This window comes from Camelus dromedarius, unplaced genomic scaffold (genome assembly GCF_036321535.1).
Source record: "Camelus dromedarius isolate mCamDro1 unplaced genomic scaffold, mCamDro1.pat HAP1_SCAFFOLD_123, whole genome shotgun sequence".
Lineage (NCBI taxonomy): Eukaryota > Metazoa > Chordata > Mammalia > Artiodactyla > Camelidae > Camelus > Camelus dromedarius.
Genome location: NW_026989814.1, coordinates 1702424 through 1715286, shown reverse-complemented (window position 1 = coordinate 1715286; position 12863 = coordinate 1702424).

The following is a 12863-nucleotide window of genomic DNA, read 5'->3' as shown; positions in this document are numbered from 1 at the left end:
TTGGTGCTAGCTGAACGAACGTCTCTCCACTTGCTCAGTTCTGAGAGATAAGTGTGTGTTAAAGCCGTCCTTCACCTAGCTTGTTGGGAACACAAAGTTTCTTTTCAGTTGCAAACTCCATTCCATACATATATATGAGGATGTACAAGCTCCAACTCGGTTTTACAGTGAAAACTGCAGGAACTTCAAACCGGCACTAGGAAACAGACTGAGAAAGCAGAGAAAAAGTGTCTCCTGCAACCCGTTCCCTTGGTGCTAGATGAACGAACGTCTCTCCACTTGCTCAGTTCTGAGAGATAAGTGTGTGTGAAAGCCGTCCTTCACCTAGCTTGTTGGGAACACAAAGTTTTTTTTCAGTTGCAAACTCCATTCCATACATATATATGGGGTGGTACTAGCTCCAACTCTGTTTGACAGTGAAAACTGCAGGAACTTCAAACCGGCACTAGGAAACAGACAGAGAAAGCAGAGAAAAAGTGTCTCCTGCAACCCGTTCCCTTCGTGCTAGATGAACGAACGTCTCTCCACTTGCTCTGTTCTGAGAGATAAGTGTGTGTGAAAGCCGTCCTTCACCTAGCTTGTTGGGAACACAAAGTTTCTTTTCAGTTGCAAACTCCATTCCATACATATATATGGGGAGGTAGAAGCTCCAACTCGGTTTTACAGTGAAAACAGCAGTAACATCAAACCGGCACTAGGAAACAGTCTGAGAAAGCAGAGAAAAAGTGTCTCCTGCAACCCGTTCCCTTGGTGCTAGATGAACGAACGTCTTTCCACTTGCTCAGTTCTGAGAGATAAGTGTGTGTGAAAGCCGTCCTTCACCTAGCTTGTTGGGAACACAAAGTTTCTTTTCAGTTGCAAACTCCATTCCATACATATATATGGGGAGGTACTAGCTCCAACTCGGTTTTACAGTGAAAACTGCAGGAACTTCAAACCGGCACTAGGAAACAGACTGAGAAAGCAGAGGAAAAGTGTCTCCTGCAACCCGTTCCCTTGGTGCTAGATGAACGAACGTCTCTCCACTTGCTCAGTTCTGAGAGATAAGTGTGTGTGAAAGCCGTCCTTCACCTAGCTTGTTGGGAACACAAAGTTTCTTTTCAGCTGCAAACTCCATTCCATACATATATATGGGGAGGTACAAGCTCCAACTCGGTTTACAGTGAAAACTGCAGGAACTTCAATCCGGCACTAGGAAACAGACTGAGGAAGCAGAGAAAAAGTGTCTCCTGCAACCCGTTCCCTTGGTGCTAGATGAACGAACGTCTCTCCACTTGCTCAGTTCGGACAGATAAGTATGTGTGAAAGCCGTCCTTCACCTAGCTTGTTGGGAACACAAAGTGTCTTTTCAGTTGCAAACTCCATTCCATACATATATATGGGGAGGTAGAAGCTCCAACTCGGTTTTACAGTGAAAACTGCAGGAACTTCAAACCGGCACTAGGAAACAGACTGAGAAAGCAGAGAAAAAGTGTCTCCTGCAACCCGTTCCCTTGGTGCTAGATGAACGAACGTCTCTCAACTTGCTCAGTTCTGAGGGATATGTGTGTGTGAAAGCCTTCCTTCACCTAGATTGTTGGGAACACAAAGTTTCTTTTCAGTTGCAAACTCCATTCCATACATATATATGGGGAGGTAGAAGCTCCAACTCGGTTTTACAGTGAAAACTGCAGGAACTTCAAACCGGCACTAGGAAACAGACTGAGAAAGCAGAGAAAAAGTGTCTCCTGCAACCCGTTCCCTTGGTGCTAGATGAACAAACGTCTCTCCACTTGCTAAGTTCTGAGAGATAAGTATGTGTGAAAGCCGTCCTTCACCTAGCTTGTTGGGAACACAAAGTTTCTTTTCAGTTGCAAACTCCATCCCTTACATATATATGGGGAGGTACTAGCTCCAACTCGGTTTGACAGTGAAAACTGCAGGAACTTCAAACCGGCACTAGGAAACAGACTGAGAAAGCAGAGTAAAAGTGTCTCCTGCAACCCGTTCCTTTGTGCTAGATGAACGAACGTCTCTCCACTTGCTCAGTTCTGAGAGATAAGTGTGTGTGAAAGCCGTCCTTCACCTAGCTTGTTGGGAACACAAAGTTTCTTTTCAGTTGCAAACTCCATTCCATACATATATATGGGGAGGTACTAGCTGCAACTCGGTTTTACAGTGAAAACTGCAGGAACTTCAAAACGGCACTAGGAAACAGACTGAGAAAGCAGAGATAAAGTGTCTCCTGCAACCCGTTCCCTTGGTGCTAGATGAACGAACGTCTCTCCACTTGCTCAGTTCTGAGAGTTAAGTGTGTGTGAAAGCCGCTCTTCACATAGCTTGTTGGGAACACAAAGTTTCTTTTCAGTTGTAAACTCCATTCCATACATATATGTGGGGAGATACTAGCTCCAAATCGGTTTGACAGTGAAAACAGCAGGAAATTCTAACCGGCACTAGGAAACAGACTGAGAAAGCAGAGATAAAGTGTCTCCTGCAACCCGTTCCCTTGGTGCTAGATGAACGAACGTCTCTCCACTTGCTCAGTTCTGAGAGATAAGTGTGTGTGAAAGCCGTCCTTCACCTAGCTTGTTGGGAACACAAAGTTTCTTTTCAGTTGCAAACTCCATTCCATACATATATATGGGGAGGTACAAGCTCCAAATCAGTTTTACAGTGAAAACTGCAGGAACTTCAAACCGGCACTAGGAAACAGACTGAGGAAGCAGAGAAAAAGTGTCTCCTGCAACCCGATCCCTTGGTGCTAGATGAACGAACGTCTCTCCACATGCTCTGTTTTGAGAAATAAGTGTGTGTGAAAGCCGTCCTTCACCTAGCTTATTGGGAACACAAAGTTTCTTTTCAGTTGCAAACTCCATTCCATACATATATATGGGGAGGTACAAGCTCCAACTCGGTTTGACAGTGAAAACTGCAGGAACTTCAAACCGGCACTAGGAAACAGACTGAGGAAGCAGAGAAAAAGTGTCTCCTGCAACCCGTTCCCTTGGTGCTAGATGAACGAACGTCTCTCCACTTGCTCTGTTCTGAGAGATAATTGTGTGTGAAAGCCGTCCCTCACCTAGCTTGTTGGGAACACAAAGTTTCTTTTCAGTTGCAAACTCCATTCCATACATATATATGGGGAGGTACAAGCTACAAAACGGTTTGACAGTTTAAACTGCAGGAACTTCAAACCGGCACTAGGAAACAGACTGAGAAAGCAGAGAAATAGTGTCTCCTGCAACCCGTTCCCTTGGTGCTAGATGAACGAACGTCTCTCCACTTGCTCAGTTCTGAGAGATAAGTGTGTGTGAAAGCCGTCCTTCACCTAGCTTGTTGGGAACACAAAGTTTCTTTTCAGTAGCAAACTCCATTCCATATATATATATGGGGAGGTACAAGCTTCAACTCGGTTTTTCAGTGAAAACTGCAGGAACTTCAAACCGGCACTAGGAAACAGACTGAGGAAGCAGCAAAAAAGTGTCTCCTGCAACCCGTTCCCTTGGTGCTAGATTAACGAACGTCTCTCCACTTGCTCTGTTCTGAGAGATAATTGTGTGTGAAAGCCGTCCCTCACCTAGCTTGTTGGGAACACAAAGTTTCTTTTCAGTTGCAAACTCCATTCCATACATATATATGGGGAGGTACAAGCTACAAAACGGTTTGACAGTTTAAACTGCAGGAACTTCAAACCGGCACTAGGAAACAGACTGAGAAAGCAGAGAAAAAGTGTCTCCTGCAACCCGTTCCCTTGGTGCAAGATGAACGAACGTCTCTCCACTTGCTCAGTTCTGAGAGATAAGTGTGTGTGAAAGCCGTCCTTCACCTAGCTTGTTGGGAACACAAAGTTTCTTTTCAGTTGCAAACTCCATTCCATATATATATATGGGGAGGTACAAGCACCAACTCGGTTTTTCAGTGAAAACTGCAGGAACTTCAAACCGGCACTAGGAAACAGACTGAGGAAGCAGCAAAAAAGTGTCTCCTGCAACCCGTTCCCTTGGTGCTAGATGAACGAACGTCTCTCCACTTGCTCAGTTCTGAGAGATAAGTGTGTGTGAAAGCCGTCCTTCACCTAGCTTGTTGGGAACACAAAGTTTCTTTTCAGTTGCAAACTCCATTCCTTACATATATATGGGGAGGTACAAGCTCCAACTCGGTTTTACAGTGAAAACTGCAGGAACTTCAAACCGGCACTAGGAAACAGACTGAGAAAGCAGAGAAAAAGTGTCTCCTGCAACCCGTTCCCTTGGTGCTAGATGAACGAACGTCTCTTCACTTGCTCAGTTCTGAGAGATAAGTGTGTGTGAAAGCCGTCCTTCACCTAGCTTGTTGGGAACACAAAGTTTCTTTTCAGTTGCAAACTCCATTCCTTACATATATATGGGGAGGTACTAGCTCCAACTCGGTTTGACAGTGAAAACTGCAGGAACTTCAAACCGGCACTAGGAAACACACTGAGAAAGCAGAGAAAAAGTGTCTCCTGCAACCCGTTCCCTTTGTGCTAGATGAACGAACGTCTCTCCACTTGCTCAGTTCTGAGACATAAGTGTGTGTGAAAGCCGTTCTTCACCTAGCTTGTTGGGAACACAAAGTTTCTTTTCAGTTGCAAACTCCATTCCATATATATATATGGGGAGGTACTAGCTGCAACTCGGTTTTACAGTGAAAACTGCAGGAACTTCAAACCGGCACTAGGAAACAGACTGAGAAAGCAGAGAAAAAGTGTCTCCTGCAACCCGTTCCCTTGGTGCTAAATGAACGAAAGTCTCTCCACTTGCTCAGTTCTGAGAGATAAGTGTGTGTGAAAGCCGCTCTTCAACTAGCTTGTTGGGAACACAAAGTTTCTTTTCAGTTGTAAACTCCATTCCATACATATATGTGGGGAGATACTAGCTCCAAATCGGTTTGACAGTGAAAACTGCAGGAACTTCTAACCGGCACTAGGAAACAGACTGTGAAAGCAGAGATAAAGTGTCTCCTGCAACCCGTTCCCTTGGTGCTAGATGAACGAACGTCTCTCCACTTGCTCAGTTCTTAGAGATAAGTGTGTGTGAAAGCCGTACTTCACCTAGCTTGTTGGGAACACAGGTTTCTTTTCAGTTGCAAACTCCATTCCATACATATATATGGGGAGGTACTAGCTCCAACTCGGTTTGACTGTGAAAACTGCAGGAACTTCAAACCGGCACTAGGAATCAGACTGGGAAAGCAGAGAAAAAGTGTCTCCTGCAAACCGTTCCCTTGGTGCTAGATGAACGAACGTCTCTCCACTTGCTCAGTTCTGAGAGATAAGTGTCTGTGAAAGCCGTCCTTCACCTAGCATGTAGGGAACAAAAAGTTTCTTTTCAGTTGCAAACTCCATTCCATACATATATATGGGGAGGTACTAGCTGCAACTCGGTTTTACAGTGAAAACTGCAGGAACTTCAAACCGGCACTAGGAAACAGACTGAGAAACCAGAGAGAAAGTGTCTCCTGCAACCCGTTCCCTTTGTGCTAGATGAACGAACGTCTCTCCACTTGCTCAGTTCTGAGAGATAAGTGTGTGTGAAAGCCGTCCTTCACCTAGCTTGTTGGGAACACAAAGTTTCTTTTCAGTTGTAAATTCCATTCCATACATATATGTGGGGTGATACTAGCTCCAACTCGGTTTGACAGTGAAAACTGCAGGAACTTCAAACAGGCACTAGGAAACAGACTGAGGATGCAGAGAAAAAGTGTCTCCTGCAACCCGTTCCCTTTGTGCTAGATGAACGAACGTCTCTCCTCTTGCTCAGTTCTGAGAGATAAGTGTGTGTGAAAGCCGTCCTTCACCTAGCTTGTTGGGAACACAAAGTTTCTTTTCAGTTGCAAACTCCATTCCTTACATATATATGGGGAGGTACAAGCTCCAACTCCCTTTTACAGTGAAAACTGCAGGAACTTCAAACCGGCACTAGGAAACAGACTGAGAAAGCAGAGAAAAAGTGTCTCCTGCAACCCGTTCCCTTGGTGCTAGATGAACGAACGTCTCTCCACTTGCTCAGTTCTGAGAGATAAGTGTGTGTGAAAGCCGTCCTTCACCTAGCTTGTTGGGAACACAAAGTTTCTTTTCAGTTGCAAACTCCATTCCATATATATATATGGGGAGGTACAAGCTCCAACTCGGTTTTACAGTGAAAAATGCAGGAACTTCAAACCGGCACTAGGAAACAGACTGAGGAAGCAGCAAAAAAGTGTCTCCTGCAACCCGTTCCCTTGGTGCTAGATGAACGAACGTCTCTCCACTTGCTCACTTCTGAGAGATAAGTGTGTGTGAAAGCCGTCCTTCACCTAGCTTGTTGGGAACACAAAGTTTCTTTTCAGTTGCAAACTCCATTCCTTACATATATATGGGTAGGTACTAGCTCCAACTCGGTTTTACAGTGAAAACTGCAGGAACTTCAAACTGGCACTAGGAAACAGACTGAGAAAGCAGAGAAAAAGTGTCTCCTGCAACCCGTTCCCTTGGTGCTAGATGAACGAACGTCTCTCCACTTGCTCAGTTCTGAGAGATAATTGTGTGTGAAAGCCGTCCTTCACCTAGCTTGTTGGGAAGACAAATTTACTTTTCAGTTGCAAACTCCATTCCATACATATATATGGGGAGGTACTAGCTGCAACTCGGTTTTACAGTGAAAACTGCAGGAACTTCAAACCGGCACTAGGAAACAGACTGAGAAAGCAGAGAAAAAGTGTCTCCTGCAACCCGTTCCCTTGGTGCTAGATGAACGAACGTCTCTCCACTTGCTCAGTTCTGAGAGATAAGTGTGTGTTAAAGCCGTCCTTCACCTAGCTTGTTGGGAACACAAAGTTTCTTTTCAGTTGCAAACTCCATTCCATACATATATATGAGGATGTACAAGCTCCAACTCGGTTTTACAGTGAAAACTGCAGGAACTTCAAACCGGCACTAGGAAACAGACTGAGAAAGCAGAGAAAAAGTGTCTCCTGCAACCCGTTCCCTTGGTGCTAGATGAACGAACGTCTCTCCACTTGCTCAGTTCTGAGAGATAAGTGTGTGTGAAAGCCGTCCTTCACCTAGCTTGTTGGGAACACAAAGTTTCTTTTCAGTAGCAAACTCCATTCCTTACATATATATGGGGAGGTACTATCTCCAACTCGGTTTGACAGTGAAAACTGCAGGAACTTCAAACCGACACTAGGAATCAGACTGAGAAAGCAGAGAAAAAGTGTCTCCTGCAACCCGTTCCCTTTGTGCTAGATGAACGAACGTCTCTTCAGTTGCTCAGTTCTGAGACATAAGTGTGTGTGAAAGCCGTTCTTCACCTAGCTTGTTGGGAACACAAAGTTTCTTTTCAGTTGCAAACTCCATTCCATACATATATATGGGGAGGTACTAGCTGCAACACGGTTTTACACTGAAAACTGCAGGAACTTCAAACCGGCACTAGGAAACAGACTGAGAAAGCAGAGAAAAAGTGTCTCCTGCAACCCGTTCCCTTGTTGCTAAATGAACGAACGTCTCTCCACTTGCTCAGTTCTGAGAGATAAGTGTGTGTGAAAGCCGCTCTTCAACTAGCTTGTTGGGAACACAAAGTTTCTTTTCAGTTGTAAACTCCATTCCATACATATATGTGGGGAGATACTAGCTCCAAATCGGTTTGACAGTGAAAACTGCAGGAACTTCTAACCGGCACTAGGAAACAGACTGTGAAAGCAGAGATAAAGTGTCTCCTGCAACCCGTTCCCTTGGTGCTAGATGAACGAACGTCTCTCCACTTGCTCAGTTCTTAGAGATAAGTGTGTGTGAAAGGCGTCCTTCACCTAGCTTGTTGGGAACACAAGTTTCTTTTCAGTTGCAAACTCCATTCCATACATATATATGGGGAGGTACTAGCTCCAACTCGGTTTGACTGTGAAAACTGCAGGAACTTCAAACCGGCACTAGGAAACAGACTGGGAAAGCAGAGAAAAAGTGTCTCCTGCAACCCGTTCCCTTGGTGCTAGATGAACGAACGTCTCTCCACTTGCTCAGTTCTGAGAGATAAGTGTGTGTGAAAGCCGTCCTTCACCTATCTTGTTGGGAACACAAAGTTTCTTTTCAGTTGCAAACTCCATTCCATACATATATATGGGGAGGTACTAGCTGCAACTCGGTTTTACAGTGAAAACTGCAGGAACTTCAAACCGGCACTAGGAAACAGACTGAGAAAACAGAGAGAAAGTGTCTCCTGCAACCCGTTCCCTTGGTGCTAGATGAACGAACGTCTCTCCACTTGCTCAGTTCTGAGAGATAAGTGTGTGTGAAAGCCGTCCTTCACCTAGCTTGTTGGGAACACAAAGTTTCTTTTCAGTTGTAAACTCCATTCCATAAATATATGTGGGGAGATACTAGCTCCAACTCGGTTTGACAGTGAAAACTGCAGGAACTTCAAACCGGCACTAGGAAACAGACTGAGGAAGCAGAGAAAAAGTGTCTCCTGCAACCCGTTCCCTTTGTGCTAGATGAACGAACGTCTCTCCTCTTGCTCAGTTCTGAGAGATAAGTGTGTGTGAAAGCCGTCCTTCACCTAGCTTGTTGGGAACACAAAGTTTCTTTTCAGTTGCTAACTCCATTCCTTACATATATATGGGGAGGTACAAGCTCCAACTCGCTTTTACAGTGAAAACTGCAGGAACTTCAAACCGGCACTAGGAAACAGACTGAGAAAGCAGAGAAAAAGTGTCTCCTGCAACCCGTTCCCTTGGTGCTAGATGAACGAACGTCTCTCCACTACCTCAGTTCTGAGAGATAAGTGTGTGTGAAAGCCGTCCTTCACCTAGCTTGTTGGGAACACAAAGTTTCTTTTCAGTTGCAAACTCCATTCCATACATATATATGGGGAGGTAGAAGCTCCAACTCGGTTTTACAGTGAAAACTGCAGGAACTTCAAACCGGCACTAGGAAACAGACTGAGGAAGCAGAAAAAAAGTGTCTCCTGCAACCCGTTCCCTTGGTGCTAGATGAACGAACGTCTCTCCACTTGCTCAGTTCTGAGACATAATTGTGTGTGAAAGCCGTCCTTCACCTAGCTTGTTGGGAACACAAAGTTTCTTTTCAGTTGCAAACTCCATTCCTTAAATATATATGGGGAGGTACTAGCTCCAACTCGGTTTGACAGTGAAAACTGCAGGAACTTCAAACCGGCACTAGGAAAGAGACTGAGAAAGCAGAGAAAATGTGTCTCCTGCAACCCGTTCCCTTTGTGCTAGATGAACGAACGTCTCTCCTCTTGCTCAGTTCTGAGAGATAAGTGTGTGTGAAAGCCGTCCTTCACCTAGCTTGTTGGGAACACAATGTTTCTTTTCAGTTGCAAACTCCATTCCATACATATATATGGGGAGGTACAAGCTCCAACCCGGTTTTACACTGAAAACTGCAGGAACATCAAACCGGCACTAGGAAACTGACTGAGAAAGCAGAGAAAAAGTGTCTCCTGCAAACCGTTTCCTTGGTGCTAGATGAACGAACGTCTCTCCACGTTCTCAGTTCTGAGAGATAAGTGTGTGTGAAAGCCGTCCTTCACCTAGCTTGTTGGGAACACAAAGTTTCTTTTCAGTTGCAAATTCCATTCCTAACATATATATGGGGAGGTACTAGCTCCAACTCGGTTTGACAGTGAAAACTGCAGGAACTTCAAACCGGCACTAGGAAACAGACTGAGAAATCAGAGAAAAAGTGTCTCCTGCAACCCGTTCCCTTGGTGCTAGATGAACGAACGTCTCTCCACTTGCTCAGTTCTGAGAGATAAGTGTGTGTGAAAGCCGTTCTTCACCTAGCTTGTTGGGAACACAAAGTTTCTTTTCAGTTGCAAACTCCATTCCATACATATATATGGGGAGGTACAAGCTCCAACTCGGTTTTACAGTGAAAACTGCAGGAACTTCAAACCGGCACTAGGAAACAGACTGAGGAAGCAGAAAAAAATTGTCTCCTGCAACCCGTTCCCTTGGTGCTAGATGAACGAACGTCTCTCCACTACCTCAGTTCTGAGAGATAAGTGTGTGTGAAAGCCGTCCTTCACATAGCTTGTTGGGAACACAAAGTTTCTTTTCAGTTGCAAACTCCATTCCATACATATATATGGGGAGGTACAAGCTCCAACTCGGTTTGACTGTGAAAACTGCAGGAACTTCAAACAGGCACTAGGAAACAGACTGAGAAAGCAGAGAAAAAGTATCTCCTGCAACCCGTTCCCTTGGTGCTAGATGAACGAACGTCTCTCCACTTGCTCAGTTCTGAGAGATAAGTGTGTGTGAAAGCCGTCCTTCACCTAGCTTGTTGGGAACACAAAGTTTCTTTTCAGTTGCACACTCCATTCCATACATATATATGGGGAGGTACAAGCTCCAACTCGGTTTTACAGTGAAAACTGCAGGAACTTCAAACCGGCACTAGGAAACAGACTGAGGAAGCAGAAAAAAAGTGTCTCCTGCAACCCGTTCCCTTGGTGCTAGATGAACGAACGTCTCTCCACTTGCTCAGTTCTGAGAGATAAGTGTGTGTGAAAGCCGTCCTTCACCTAGCTTGTTGAGAACACAAAGATTCTTTTCAGTTGCAAACTCCATTCCTTACATATATATGAGGAGGTACTAGCTCCAACTCGGTTTGACTGTGAAAACTGCAGGAACTTCAAACCGGCACTAGGAAACAGACTGAGAAAACAGAGAAAAAGTGTCTCCTGCTACCCGTTCCCTTTGTGCTAGATGAACGAACTTCTCTCCACTTGCTCAGTTCTGAGAGATAAGTGTGTGTGAAAGCCGTTCTTCACCTAGCTTGTTGGGAACACAAAGTTCCTTTTCAGTTGCAAACTCCATTCCATACATATATATGGGGAGGTACAAACTCCAACCCGGTTTTACAGTGAAAACTGCAGGAACTTCAAACCGGCACTAGGAAACAGTCTGAGGAAGCATAAAAAAAGTGTCTCCTGCAACCCGTTCCCTTGGTGCTAGATGAACGAACGTCTCTCCACTTGCTCAGTTCTGAGAGATAAGTGTGTGTGAAAGCCGTCCTTCTCTTAGCTTGTTGGGAACACAAAGTTTCTTTTCAGTTGCAAACTCCATTCCTTACATATATATGGGGAGGTACTAGCTCCAACTCGGTTTGACAGTGAAAACTGCAGGAACTTCAAACCGGCACTAGGAAACAGACTGAGAAAGCAGAGAAAAAGTGTCTCCTGCAAACCGTTCCCTTGGTGCTAGATGAACGAACGTCTCTCCACTTGCTCAGTTCTGAGAGATAAGTGTGTGTGAAAGCCGTTCTTCACCTAGCTTGTTGGGAACACAAAGTTTCTTTTCAGTTGCAAACTCCATTCCATACATATATATGGGGAGGTACTAGCTGCAACTCGGTTTTACAGTGAAAACTGCAGGAACTTCAAACCGGCACTAGGAAACAGACTGAGAAAGCAGAGAAAAAGTGTCTCCTGCAACCCATTCCCTTTGTGCTAGATGAACGAACGTCTCTCCACTTGCTCAGTTCTGAGAGATAAGTGTGTGTGAAAGCCGTTCTTCACCTAGCTTGTTGGGAACACAAAGTTCCTTTTCAGTTGCAAACTCCATTCCATACATATATATGGGGACGTACAAGCTCCAACTCGGTTTTACAGTGAAAACTGCAGGAACTTCAAACCGGCACTAGGAAACAGACTGAGGTAGCAGAAAAAAATTGTCTCCTGCAACCCGTTCCCTTGGTGCTAGATGAACGAACGTCTCTCCACTTGCTCAGTTCTGAGAGATAAGTGTGTGTGAAAGCGGTCCTTCACCTAGCTTGTTGGGAACACAAAGTTTCTTTACAGTTGCACACTCCATTCCATACATATATATGGGGAGGTACAAGCTCCAACTCGGTTTTACAGTGAAAACTGCAGGAACTTCAAATCGGCACTAGGAAACAGACTGAGGAAGCAGAAAAAAAGTGTCTCCTGCAACCCGTTCCCTTGGTGCTAGATGAACGAACGTCTCTCCACTTGCTCAGTTCTGAGAGATAAGTGTGTGTGAAAGCCGTCCTTCAACTAGCTTGTTGAGAACACAAAGATTCTTTTCAGTTGCAAACTCCATTCCTTACATATATATGAGGAGGTACTAGCTCCAACTCGGTTTGACTGTGAAAACTGCAGGAACTTCAAACCGGCACTAGGAAACAGACTGAGAAAACAGAGAAAAAGTGTCTCCTGCTACCCGTTCCCTTTGTGCTAGATGAACGAACTTCTCTCCACTTGCTCAGTTCTGAGAGATAAGTGTGTGTGAAAGCCGTTCTTCACCTAGCTTGTTGGGAACACAAAGTTCCTTTTCAGTTGCAAACTCCATTCCATACATATATATGGGGAGGTACAAGCTCCAACTCGGTTTTACAGTGAAAACTGCAGGAACTTCAAACCGGCACTAGGAAACAGTCTGAGGAAGCATAAAAAAAGTGTCTCCTGCAACCCGTTCCCTTGGTGCTAGATGAACGAACGTCTCTCCACTTGCTCAGTTCTGAGAGATAAGTGTGTGTGAAAGCCGTCCTTCTCTTAGCTTGTTGGGAACACAAAGTTTCTTTTCAGTTGCAAACTCCATTCCTTACATATATATGGGGAGGTACTAGCTCCAACTCGGTTTGACAGTGAAAACTGCAGGAACTTCAAACCGGCACTAGGAAACAGACTGAGAAAGCAGAGAAAAAGTGTCTCCTGCAAACCGTTCCCTTGGTGCTAGATGAACGAACGTCTCTCCACTTGCTCAGTTCTGAGAGATAAGTGTGTGTGAAAGCCGTTCTTCACCTAGCTTGTTGGGAACACAAAGTTTCTTTTCAGTTGCAAACTCCATTCCATACATATATATGGGGAGGTATTAGCTGCAACTCGGTTTTACAG